The sequence below is a fragment of the Ascaphus truei genome, chromosome 8 (genome assembly GCF_040206685.1).
Source record: "Ascaphus truei isolate aAscTru1 chromosome 8, aAscTru1.hap1, whole genome shotgun sequence".
NCBI classification, from domain to species: Eukaryota; Metazoa; Chordata; class Amphibia; order Anura; family Ascaphidae; genus Ascaphus; species Ascaphus truei.
In genome coordinates, this window is record NC_134490.1 from 99248418 (window position 1) to 99260957 (window position 12540).

The following is a 12540-nucleotide window of genomic DNA, read 5'->3' on the forward strand; positions in this document are numbered from 1 at the left end:
ACCGCCCGGCTCCGAGAGTGCCGGGATTCCCGTGTTGTGCGTGCGGCCCTGGCAACCGGCCGCATGCGTCCCCAGCAACCCCCGAGCCGGGACCTGACCGCTCTCACCTCCCGTATCGCCTGACGGGGCCGCCATTGGACTCGGCGGCACCCGCGATCTCTAGAGAGGTGAGGGGGGTGCTGATACTCCTGGGAGACCTGGCTACACCTATATATATAGAGCTATATATATGAACAAAAAGAAGACAGAGAGCGGCCGCCCCATAGTGTATTAGTGTACATTTAATATAGGGAAGGGGGTGGTGGGGGGATTAAAAACACTCACAAAGTAGATGTGAAAAACAAGCAATTTGTGATATAAATCACCACCGAGGCAGGCACCGCCTCGTGACACGTTAGCAGTCCAACCGGAACACTCCGAACAATGCACTCGACAGCGTTCATCCTCTGAATGATCAGTAGAAGTCCTCCACGCAATGTGGTATTGGAGTAGGCCTCAATACAGCATCATACACGCTCCGGCTGGTTCAGTGGCATCCAGTTTCGCTGTTGTTAGAATATACGTATTGGGATTGTTGTCTGTGTGCACTACAAACGCTGCTCCATATAGATAGTCATGTAGTTTGTTCACTACCACCAATTTCAAAGCTAAAAACTCCAGTTTGTGTACTGGGTAGTTTTTCTCAGACGGCATCAACCCCCGGCTCACAAACGCTACTGGTCTCAGTACCTCTTGGTGCTCTTGGTACAGCACTGTCCCCATTCCATCCAAACTGGTGTCTACATACAGCACATAGGGCTTTTGTGGATCTGCAAATGCTAGAACTGGCGTCTTCATCAGGCAGGCTTTTATGGCTTGGAAAGCCTCCTCGCACTTGGGAGTACATCTATCCCCAAATGGTTTATTCATTTTGAAATAAACTTGACTGGTGGCCCCCGCAGCCATGCTACGCCCTTTTGGTGGCGGGTAACCCTTTGTCAGCTGTGTCAAGGGTTGGACTACAGGTGAGAAGTTGTTCATGAACCGTCTGTAATTACTGCAAAATCAGATATATTGAACCCTACCGTTCACCTAGTAAATCAATATAGTAAGTAAAGAGACAGGGTGCATGAGGGAATATAACGACTCTATATACACACTGGAGGTGAGGATTGAAGAAAGTCCTCCCACCACAAGAAGCCCTCAGAAATTGCACTCATGTATAATAGTTACTTGGGGGATAACATTGATCCAGGATATAAGTAATCCTATACTGTACAGGCAGTCCAATGAGTGGTAAAAACAAAAATAAAAAAACTAAATTATAAAACGAAAAAAAAGGGGGAGAGGTCTCAAACGTAAGTTGAGAGCCAATAGGAGGTAGCTAATTGAGAGTCAGGTGTGACACAGCTGAGGGCAGTCCTGACATTAGGGCATGGGAGGATCGTGGTGCGGAGCGAGCGCATCACCACCAGGTTTGATTGAACTGATGACATCACAGGCTGTCTCTTGCTGCAGCGTGCGCACACAGACGGGGTTCCGCGCACATCCCTGGGTTTGTTGCATGACACGTCTGAGGGGTGGGGCTTAGCCGCAGACCTGACAGTACCCCCTTCTACTGGGGAGACCTCTGGCGACCCCGGGATAGTTTTGAAGGGTGCCTGTGATGGAGAGCCTGGACCAGTCTGAAAACCTAAATTGGTGAAGAAGGGGATTGTTGAGTGAATTCATTACGCAGGTTGTTGTGTAAGAATTCTTCCCATGGGAGCAGGTCTGCCCAATTGTCCTGGGCGTCCGAGATAAAACAGCAGATAAACTGTTCAAGAGATTGATTGGTCCTTTCAGTTTGACCGTTGGTTTGTGGGTGGTATCCCGAGGATAAATGTAGCGAGATACCTAGTTTTTGGCAGAAAGCCTTCCAGAATCTGGACACAAACTGCGAGCCTCTGTCCGAACCGATGACTTGCGGTGTTCCGTGAAGTCTGAAGATCTCTTTTATGAATACTTCAGACAGTCTGGCGGTGCAGGGTAGACCCCTGAGTGGAATAAAATGCGCTTGTTTAGAGAATTGGTCCACTACTACTAACATCGTATCCATCCTCTTGGAATTTGGCAGATCCACGATGAAGTCCATCGACAGATGGGTCCAAGATGATCCGAAATCGGAAGGGGTTGTAGGAGAATTGCAGGTTTATTGCGGGCGTCTTATTCTGGGCACAAGTGGCACATGCTGAAACGAGGTTCCTGATGTCCTTGTGCAAACCTGGCCACCAGAAGATCCGCTCCAAGAGGTCGATAGTCTTTCTCGTACCAGCATAACCCAACGTCTTAGATGCGGGGCTCCATTCCATTACTCGCCTGTGGAAGATAGGTGGGGTGAACAGACATCCTTTTGGTACTTTAAGACCTTCTGGGATATGGCTCTGGGCCAGTGTGATGTCTGGTAAGGCGTTGAAGGTGTTGGCTGAGAGTATACAGCCCGGGGGGAGTATAGTCTCTTGATGATTCTCCGACTTATCCTCCACGAGAAATTGACGAGAAAGTGCATCTGCCTTTATATTCTTGGATCCGGGGAGGTCTGATATGATGAAATTTAAACGGGCGAAAAACAAGGACCACTGTGCCTTTCATGACCCCAAGCGACGCGTACCTTCAATATAAAGTAAGTTCTTCTGGTCGGTCAGGATAGTGACGGGAGTCTCTGTACCTTCAAGTAGGTGTCTCCACTCTTCCAAGGCCATTTTAATGGCAAGGAGTTCCCGATTCCCCATATCATAATCCCGTTCAGCAATAGAATTTTTTTTCAGTGGGGCGGAGGCAGAAGCTGAGATTACGGTTGTGGCAGTGGTCTGGGTGAGGGCTGTAACCCGATAATTCAGGTCCCCTAGAGAGCGTTGGAACCCCTCCATTCGCTGATTATTCTGAGTCAGGCATCCCTCCACTTGTTTAAACTTGCTTAGGCTTGTGTATACTGATCTGTGTGGTTGATTTCAAGTGCTGGTTGTTTGAAGTACAGTTATATCAAGAAGGAAAGGGAAGTGCTGTGTATACTAGTGTAGTTGAAGGAAGTGTGATTGTAGTTGTGGCAGTGATCCTTCCTTCAACTACAGTCGTCCACACTCACCTCTATCCCACGATACCATTCCGGGTATGTTTCATTTAGTCTGTTTTTTTATTTTATTTTATTAAAAATATTAAAAATATTTTTGGTACAGTCAAAACATCAAGTATAGGGATACTCTCAGGGACCTAGTCCTATATTTGGTTTCATCGTATACTCTAGTTGTGTGCTTTTCATACACTAATCATGTCCTTTTAATAATTTCTTTATGCCCTATGGAGATGCTGCCGGCATGATGAAATCCTAGCCTGTCAAGGCACAGTGGTTGGAGAGCGTCGCCATGGTAACGAGAGATGCTATTGCTGTAACGGATGTGCAAGAAGGGGTTACTTGCGATCAGCTGCAGAGTGAAGACGCAAGAACTGGGACGCATGCGCAAGATGGAGTCACTTACTATCAGCTGCTGAGGGAAGACGCCAGCTTTGGTACGCATGTGCAGCGCTGGGATGTTCACCGATTAGCAACAGGAGTGAAGCAGGGTCATGGAGACAGACTTTCCCCGAATGCGCTAGACGGGAGCGCACCTGACTGGGTCTGACGTCACTGGGTATGTATACAGCTGTTTCCTATATACACACTGTAGATGCAATCAGTGTGAGCCCTTATATACCCAGAAAGCACATGCCATTCTCACCAGCCCCACACACCACGGAGTGAGGAAGAGATATGTTACTGCCAAGGATCAAACGGTTTGATTTTGCTGTATATTACTTACTACTGTGGAACTCTTGTTGCTGCTGGACTACTTTGAGCTGCGGCTCTATTTTTCTGCTTAGCTTATTATCTCTGGTTGTGGGATTTGGTTGATTATTTATTGGGGAAAGAGGGACAAGGGAAGTACCTTATGGTTCCTTTGGACCCGAAGGGAATGGGCCTGAAGAAGAGGTAACCACCTCGAAACGTTGCCCCCCTTATATACCCTCCCCCTAGTGTGTTTGTTTCCCCCACACCTTGTTTATTGTCTTTCTCACTCCCTTTCCCTGTGTTCTTTCCCCATACCATGTATACCTTAGAGGCTGTTTTCCCATTGTGAGACATCACTCCAAGTTATTGTTACCTTGTGTATACATTCAATTATTTTCATTTTGGACGTTACTCCTAGTTGACCATTTTTTCGGTAGAGTCAGTGAGTGCTGGAACATTTTTTTTTTTTTTTTGGTATATGTCTTTTTGTCGTGTCAACAGTATACACTATGATTTTCTTCTGTGTTTAAATCCCACATATCACGGGACGTAACTTCGTGAATCCAACAAATTGGCCCAGAGGTGCAAGACTTCTAATCAAAGTTTATTCCAATATCTTGAAGATAATTTGGGACATTCTTTATGAACCAATTCTAAGGCGCTGGTTCGTATTCGTTATTTGTCCTACGTCTTCAAAAATACTTTGGTACCTCTTGTGTTGAGGACCCCTACGGTAGCTACTTGTTCCTCCCAGTATCAGAGTATCAGGCTCAACACTGACTCTCCTTATTGGATCGATTCCGAGTTTTACCGCACTTGGACATCTGATCACAGCAAAAGCCTTGAGAGCCCTCAGGGTCCCACCAACTCTGCCCCTGCATGCTCCAGCATGGCCTCTCCCCTCCTCTCCAGAGTCCAATGTTATTGGCTGAGGTCATGTCCATGAAAAAGTAACATCCTGATCACATCATGGAGAGGAGCCAGTTAGGGAGCAGTTTGCATCTCAGTTGCATACTCGTACCATGGGGTTACATATATATTGGCAATCAAATTGTAATGCTGGTGCAAAACCCACTGCACCAGATGTATCAAAGAAAATATATATTTATTTTATTTACAATAAATTCATTTCTCATTGTTTCTCCATTACAATGCCACCAATTTACCATAGGTAACTCTGTAGGCCACCCCAGCTGGAGGCAGGAATCAATTCACCTGATTGAATAGGTGTGTATAAAGGTGACTTCCTCTTCTATTCCTTCAGTTGAACATTTAGCCAAGATAGATATACATATAGATATAAATATCTTTAGGAAACAGAAAGTAAAATAAAAGAAAGAAAGATACTCTGGGATGGGAACTAAGAATGCACTATCAAGGAGAGACTATGAGAATTTAATTTATCGTAAGTAAAACAATTTTTTTGATCTTGTATCTTCCATTACAGTGCATCACTGGGGAGCCAAGAAATAGCAAGGCCGTAACATGCCCATAGATTTATGCAGTGGTTTTTGAAACACAAGACGTTTTTAGGGAAACAAATGTAGGTTTTTGGAAATCCGATTCTATACCACATACCCAAGATTCATAAGTCTTTGGTGGATCCCCCTGGCCATCCCATTGTGTCTGGTATAGAATCTATTACATCCAATCTTTCACATTATGTTGACACTTTCCTTGCACCACTCACAGCCCCACTCCCGTCATATTTACGAGATAGCACTGAAGTTCTTAATTCACTTAGAGATATCACTTGGGAGGATCATTTTCTTTGGGCAACCTTAGATGTGTCATCTTTATACACTTGAATTCACCATGCGCATGGGATTGAAGCGGTTACATATTTTTTGCACCAAGCAAACACTCTCTCCACTTCTAAACAACAGTTTATCATTGATAGTATTTCATTTATTTTAAATCACAATTATTTTTTATTTGAAGGGAAATTCTATCTCCAGACCACTGGGACGGCCATGAGGACCCGCTTTGCCCCAAACTATGTGGGTCTTTTTATGGGGATGTGGGAATTGGAATTCATTTGGTGTCAAAATGAGTTTAGTCACCACCTGATATACTATAAAAGTTATATCGATGATATACTTATTATTTGGGCAGGGTCTGCTCATGATCTGAATAGATTCATCAACCATCTTAACAGCAATACAAAAAATATTGTACTGAGCGGAGAAAACAGTGATATTGAGATAAACTTATTGGATTTAAATTTGAAGATTGTAGACAAACAAATTACCACTAAAACCTTTTTTAAGAAAGTGGAAGTCAACTATATTTAGAATACACAAGCAACCACTCTCGCCTATGGTTAAATAATATACCATATGGCCAGCTATTGAGAGTTCGTAGAAATTGCTCTAAAATATCTGATTTTGATGAACAATCACAAATAATAGCCAAGAGGGATATTGAAAAGGGATATAGGGCCTCATGCAGTAAGCCCCGATAAGGCTTTTTTGGCATTTTATAGCCATTTTTTTCCTTCCTGATTCAGTAAGTGCCGATAAGTGGGAATTATCGGCAACTTTTCCTCCCGATAAGAACTTATCGGGAGACGGCTGCCGATAAGACACTTATCGGCACTTTTTAAACCCGGCTGAATTCAGGAAGCCCCGATCAGCTTTTCGCTGCTGATCGGCACCCCAGATTGGAGATTTTATGGCCAATCCAGCCCGCCAACTAAAGTTGGCAACTTGCTGGAGGAGAAGCATCGGCCGGGCGACACTTAGAAAAAATCAGCCCTTTTTACTGCCTGTGATTGATGCCGGGGGTCTCCGGAGCTGATACCCGCACCGGAGACCCCCGGCATGCATCCGAGGCAGGAAAAAGGCATTTAAAGGCCACTTCATTACCTTAGCGGCTAACCGGTAAGGCAATGAAGGGGTTAACCCACCATGCCATCTTTATTGTGGGTAGCGGGGGTGGGTGAAGGGGGTATTTGGCCCTGGGTGTGAGTTTAGGACTCGCGGGGGGGTTGCGGGGGCACTTAAACCCTTCACGACCGTAGCGGTTAATACCGCTACGGTCATGAAGGGGTTAAGGCCTCCCGCTACCCACCCGCAAGCCCTAAACAACCACTGTTGGGGCTAATACCCCCTTCACCCGCCCCCACTACCCACAATAATAAAAAATACACACACAAGCCCCACACTAACTAAATAAATATATATATATATATATATATATATATATATATGACCCCAACAACACCTATACCCCCCTAACATACAGTATAGTAATGGGCACAATGACTATTATCCACAAATGGATAATAGTGCAGTTGTCCATTTAAAATACATACACAACAATAAATACATTAAATACATATAGTACTCACCACCCATGTCCAGCTGCCACGATGAAGGCCATCCTCATCTTCATCCTGCCCATGCCCCATCCGCTTCTGCAAAACAGACACAAGAATTAAAACATCAAAAGTAATGTCCCCTAACCCCTTAATCACCATAGCGGTTATTAACCGCTACAGTCATTAAGGGGTTAACCCACAATCACCCACATACTCTCCCCCACTAACCCCCCACCCCTGAGGCCTAACCACCTTCACCCACTACCCACATGGGAGTCCTACGAAATACCCTTGGGCCCAATACCCCCTCCCCCAGCACATACTGTACAATAATGTGCCAAATAAATATTATCCACATAGGGATAATACATTATTTGGCCATTATTAAACACATTAAATACCTTAATAAAATAAAGAAAATTCTACTAACCTCATCAATAAGAAGGCTCCGTCACCAGCATCATCCTTGTGGTCCGTTGCCAAAATAATAAATAGGCAATACATCTGAATTACATTAACATACCAATGAACCCCTTAATCACCTTATCGGGTACTAACCTCAAAGGTAATTAAGGGGTGAAGCCATCCTGCAATGGCAACACCACTTATGCATAACATCCTCAATGAATTAAAAAGCAATTTCCTAACCAAATCTCATTTAATCATTCAATCTGAAGGCTCAAATGCCACTTAAAACATTGCTTTTACAGTGTATACATGTAGCATAACATGTAAACTACATGTACACGCTGCAAATCAATGTTAACAATACAGTAATCCAACTCAAATAGCCTGACATCACAAGAACTATATTATGTAAGCAAATAAAGTCAACATCAATGAATAAACACACATGAATTACATCCCTAAACAATTAAAATACCATCCATACCAATTACACAATTAACTATAGCTATCGTAACAGAGAACAACTTGAAAACATACAAAAAAGGACACCAACAATTACAATATACTATAGCAAGCCTCTCCATAACCTACAGTACAGCATAAAGCCCAAAACTTACATCTCTCTAATAATAAAATACATTTAACACACATCTATGCATAGCAGCATAGCCACAATCATTTACAATACAGAAAATCAAGCTTTAAAAGCACTATCATTTCTTACCCTGTATGTATATATCTCTCTAGACATACATACATACATACAGTGGCAAGAAATGATATGCAATAAAAAAAATGAAGACATGAAAAAGCAAAAAAAAACACAGTTACATTAAATACATTTCTTTATTTAACTTACCATTACTTGCCCCCACCGACTCCCATTGATCAGCTTACTCACGAACCAATCCACGAACAGGAACCCATAAAATAAAAAACCATAAAATAATAAACATTAAAATAATAAAACACGACAATCCAGGGGTCTTCTAGTTGTAATCCATCTTCATCTGTATTCTTCTACCTTCTTCCGGGGTCTTCTCCCCATCTGCAGCCACGCCCTGGTCTTCTTTCTTCAGAGGAGGTCCTTCCTCCTCGGCGTCTGGCTTCAAAATGAGACGACATAGGCTTTTAAAGGCCTATGACATCACATTTTCATCATATGGTTCCCACGGCCCTGAGTGGGCCGTGAAAACCATGTGTTTTGGCCGATGTAAAAAAAAATGATGACGTCACTTAAAGACAATGACAGCACAGCCAATCAGAATGGCTTTGCTACAATTGCCTTTAAGATGACGTCATGAAAAGACACATGGCCGGACTCACATGGTACGGCAGCCAATCAGAGCGTGGGAAGTCTATCCCTACTCTGATTGGTTCAAGTACCATGTGACAGAGGCTTTCAATGACGTCACATCCTTTCTCCCCCAAGCCTCTGTCACATGGTACTTGAACCAATCAGAGTAGGGATAGACTTCCCACGCTCTGATTGGCTGCCGTACCATGTGAGTCCGGCCATGTGTCTTTTCATGACGTCATCTTAAAGGCAATTGCAGCAAAGCCATTCTGATTGGCTGTGCTGTCATTGCCTTTAAGTGACGTCATCATTTTTTTTTACATCGGCCAAAACACATGGTTTTCACGGCCCACTCAGGGCCGTGGGAACCATATGACGAAAATGTGACGTCATAGGCCTTTAAAAGCCTATGTCGTCTCATTTTGAAGCCAGACGCCGAGGAGGAAGGACCTCCTCTGAAGAAAGAAGACCAGGGCGTGGCTGCAGACGGGGAGAAGACCCCGGAAGAAGGTAGAAGAATACAGATGAAGATGGATTACAACTAGAAGACCCCTGGATTGTCGTGTTTTATTATTTTAATGTTTATTATTTTATGGGTTCCTGTTCGTGGATTGGTTCGTGAGTAAGCTGATCAACGGGAGTCGGTGGGGGCAAGTAATGGTAAGTTAAATAAAGAAATGTATTTAATGTAACTGTGTTTTTTTTTGCTTTTTCATGTCTTCATTTTTTTTTATTGCATATCATTTCTTGCCACTGTATGTATGTATGTATGTATGTCTATAGAGATATATACATACAGGGTAAGAAATGATAGTGTTGTTAAAGCTTCATTTTATGTATTGTAAATGATTGTGGCTATGCTGCTATGCATAGATGTGTGTTAAATGTATTTTATTATTAGAGAGATGTAAGTTTTGGGCTTTATGCTGTACTGTAGGTTATGGAGAGGGTTGCTTTAGTATATAGTAATTGTTGGTGTCCTTTTTTGTATCTTTTGAACTTGTTCTCTGTTACGATAGCTATAGTTAATTGTGTAATTGGTAGGGATGGTATTTTAATTGTTTAGGGATGTAATTCATGTGTGTTTATTCATTGATGGTGACTTTATTTGCTTACATAATATAGTTCTTGTGATGTCAGGCTATTTGAGTTGGATTACTGTATTGTTAACATTGATTTGCAGCGTGTACATGTAGTTTACATGTTATGCTACATGTATACACTGTAAAGGCAATGTTTTAAGTGGCATTTGAGCCTTCAGATTGAATGATTAATTGAGATTTGTGTAGGAAATTGCTTTTTAATTCATTGAGGATGTTATGCATAAGTGGTGTTGCCATTGCAGGATGGCTTCACCCCTTAATTACCTTTGAGGTTAGTACCCGATAAGGTGATTAAGGGGTTCATTGGTATGTTAATGTAATTCAGATGTATTGCCTATTTATTATTTTGGCAACGGACACCAAGGATGAAGCTGGCGACGGAGCCTTCTTATTGATGAGGTTAGTACAAATTTCTTTATTTGATTACGGTATTGAATGTGTTTAATAATGGCCAAATAATGTATTATCCCTATGTGGATAATATTTATTTGGCACATTATTGTACAGTATGTGCTGTGGGAGGGGGTATTGGGCCCAAGGGTATTTGGTAGGACTCCCCTGTGGGTAGTGGGTGAAGGTGGTTAGGCTTCAGGGGTGGGGGGTTAGTGGGGGAGAGTATGTGGGTGATTGTGGGTTAACCCCTTAATGACTGTAGCGGTTAATAACCGCTATGGTGATTAAGGGGTTAGGGGACATTACTTTTGATGTTTTAATTCTTGTGTCTGTTTTGCAGAAGCGGATGGGGCATGGGCAGGATGAAGATGAGGATGGCCTTCATCGTGGCAGCCGAACATGGGTGGTGAGTACTATATGTATTTAATGTATTTATTGTTTTTATGTATTTTACATACACAGGGGGTGTATGTTGTTTATTGCAATGTTTATTGGGGGCAAATGTCCCCAATAAACATGCTATTCTGCCTTAACCCCTTCATTGCCTTAGCGGCTATCCGCTATGGTAATGAAGCAGCATTTATGTATTTTTAATACTATTGTGCGGGAGCAGGGGGCCCCCTGAGCTGAACCGCATTAATTTGTGTCTCAGAGACCCCCTGCTTCCCGAATTACAGACCCCGGTTTGGGGCATCGGTTACAGTGTCGCCGCCATATGTATAGCGGGCACGTCGCGAATGGGATGCTATAAAGATGGCGGCGACACTGCCAGCCGATGACACATTCCGGGGCCTGTAAATCGGGATGCAGGGGGTCCCTGGTCCACAAAGTGATGCGGTTCAGCCCGGGGGACCCCCTGCTCACAGTACAGTATTATTAAATAAATATTAATGCTGCTTCGCTACCGTAGCAGATACCCTGTAAGGTAAGGAACGAGTCTTTATTGATGTGTGTGTTTTACTCATAGTGTAGATGTGCAGAGGGTCTCCAGAGCTGAAGCACTTTGGTTTTAGGTCCGAGGACCCACTGCTTCCCGAGATACAGGCCCCTTTAGGGGGTGCCGGTATCCCTCTGCTTTGTTTACATGCCGCGGTCACATGATCGGAACCTTTAAACGCAGAGGGATACCGGCACCTCATAAAGGGGCCTGTATGTCAGGAAGCAGGGGGTCCCCCGACCTGAAACCAACGCGGTTCAACTCTGGAGACCCCCTGCACATGTACACTAGGAGTAAAAGTTGTTTAAAAATACTTTATTTGTTGCCGATGTTTGCGCTGAGAGAGCGGCTTGTCTCTCTCTGCTGCAAACATCTATCGCCACCAAAGGCCTATCGGAAGGCTTATCGGGAGCCAGGCTGTATCGGCACAGGCTCATCGGCAGCTTTGCTTTCGCAGTGCTTCGGCAGGGATCGGAAGGATTCGGCCCTTACTGAATACTGCGAGGGCAAATCGCCAAGAAAATGCCGATCCCCCACCTATCCGCCACACTTGGTGAAAAGATTTTATCGGGCCTTACTGCATGAGGCCCATAATCCTATTACGATTGATACAGCAATCGAGAAAAGAAGGGTTATCCTAGAGAGGCACTTTTAATTCCCAAGGCCAAAAATGTTCCATTTGGCCAGGGATAATTACATGGAGATACACCCTTGTTCGTTTCAGGGTATTGTAATCAAGAAATGAAAATAACGAAATTATTGCAGAAACATTGGCTGTCCTCCATATGGACCGCGGGTTACAGAACCATTTAACTACAAAACCCAGAATAGCTTTTAGAAAATCCAAAAATCTAAAAAAACGTATTTGCACCCAGTGCGCTTAAGAAAAGTACCACGGTATCAAATTCTGGTGGTAATTTTCTTTTGAAACCCAAAGGGAATTTTATGTGGCAAATGTATAATGTGTGCATACATGTCAAAAGATAAAAACATTCATGATGCTAGAAATAAGGAACATCTGATTACTGATTTCATCAGTTGCCTCACATCCTTTGTGGAATATGTAATTACCTGTCCGTGTAACAAGATATGTTGGGAAAACGATTAGATCCCTTAAAACTGGAATTGGTGAACATGTCAATGGGATTAAAAGTGCTCAAACCTAGATAGAGGGAAGAAAATTCATCATCTATCTCAGCATTTTTTAACCCATCATCAAGGGAAAAGTAACGGACTACGGTTTTAGGGGGGTTCAAGTAGTTGCAACGGATCCCAGGAGAGGAGATCATGATTTAA